The sequence below is a fragment of the Phalaenopsis equestris genome, unplaced genomic scaffold, assembly GCF_001263595.1.
Source record: "Phalaenopsis equestris unplaced genomic scaffold, ASM126359v1 Scaffold000041, whole genome shotgun sequence".
NCBI lineage: Eukaryota > Viridiplantae > Streptophyta > Magnoliopsida > Asparagales > Orchidaceae > Phalaenopsis > Phalaenopsis equestris.
The window spans coordinates 612,281-613,848 of record NW_018164483.1 but is presented as its reverse complement, the minus strand read 5'-3'; positions in this window follow the sequence as shown (position 1 = coordinate 613,848).

The window sequence follows — 1,568 nt, the reverse complement described above, 5'->3', positions numbered from 1 at the left end:
GCAGGAGGAAGTCATCCCCATCCTGCGTAGCAGTCAAGGAGCAGGATCTTCTTTTATGTTGTGATGCGGGAGAAATTCATCTTCGTTCTGTGTAGCATACAGGCAATGAGATCTTCTTTCATATCACAGTGCAAAAGAAAGTTGTATCTGTCCTGCATAATAAGTGATTAAAGAGATATTCTTTCGCATTGTGCTACATCATAAAGTTGTCTCTATCCTGCATAAAAAGCGATCAACATGATCTTCTTTTGTGTCACTGAGATGAAGAAAGTTATCTATGTCCCTTCCCAGAAAGTCATTCAAGATCTTCTTACTTGTACTACTGCGCATTTCGATGGAGATGAAGAAATGCTAGAGTTTTCCCATAACAATTTGAGGGGGAGATTTTCATGTTTTTGTGGCGACGATATCTCTTGTTGCCTTTGTGTCAGTTCTTCTTTGTATTTATGGTTTTTTAAATCATTTGATGTAACATTTTCTTATGATAATAATGTATTTATTTATACGTTTTTAGCATTGCTTCTAAGGTTGTTGTGGCTTCTTAATCGTGCAAAATTCTACAATTAAAGTTAGCACACTCACTTTATAAAATAAAAAATTGCATAGCTTTTGATGCTTGTGCCTTCCGAGGTTGTGCCCTCTCATACTTATGCCTTATATGAGCTTACAATGAACTAATGCCTTCTGAGGCGTGTATATTTCTGAGTTTTTTTTATGTACCTGTGTCTGCTGAGGCTTCTAGCATTCTGAGGTCTTTCATATACTTGTGCCTTCTGAAGCTTGTTAAGGTCTATGAGTGGAGACCGTGTCAACCACTTGCTCTCATGGAGTGGTTCTAGTGAGGACCTTGTCCACCACTAGCATCCCATCTAAACTTGCCTCTTGGGCTCAACTTCCATGATCATTGTAGCTTCTCATCGAGTCTTACCTCATAAGCTCGACTTCTAGGGGTACCAGATCTTCCCTTGTGACTTGCCTTTTAGGCTTGACTTATAGGGGCATAGTAGCTTCCCATTGAGTTTTGCCTCTTGAGCTTAACTTCAAAGGGCATCATATCTTCATATCGAGTTGTTTCTCTTTGGCTCGATTTCCAGAGGCATTATAGTTTCTAATCGATTTTTGCCTCTTGGGCTCAACTTATGGGGGTATCATAACTTCTCATCGAGTCTTGTCTCTAGTACTCTACTTTTAGGGTTACCAGATCTTCCCATCAAGACTTGCCTTTTGGGCTCAACTTCTAGGGGCATGGTGGAGATCTTATTTGCAGCTTGCCCTCAAAGGGACTTTCTACACAAAAATCTTTTGTGAGAATATAAGAAAATTTCATTGAAATGATAGTTTAAAGAAACTTGAAAATTTTTCTAGAATAAAATTAAGAGTTTATATGTGAGTCTTTTACTCAAATAAGTTAATTTAAAGTTGTACTTCTCATTTGATAACCCCGACGATTTTCTTCTGGTTCCCCTCACCTCGTTCTTGTAAGTAGCAACCCAGGTGACATTGGCATATCAGATGATCAATTTCTTCCTTTAATTAAAAATATATTTCTGTTGAATGTCTTTTCTCTT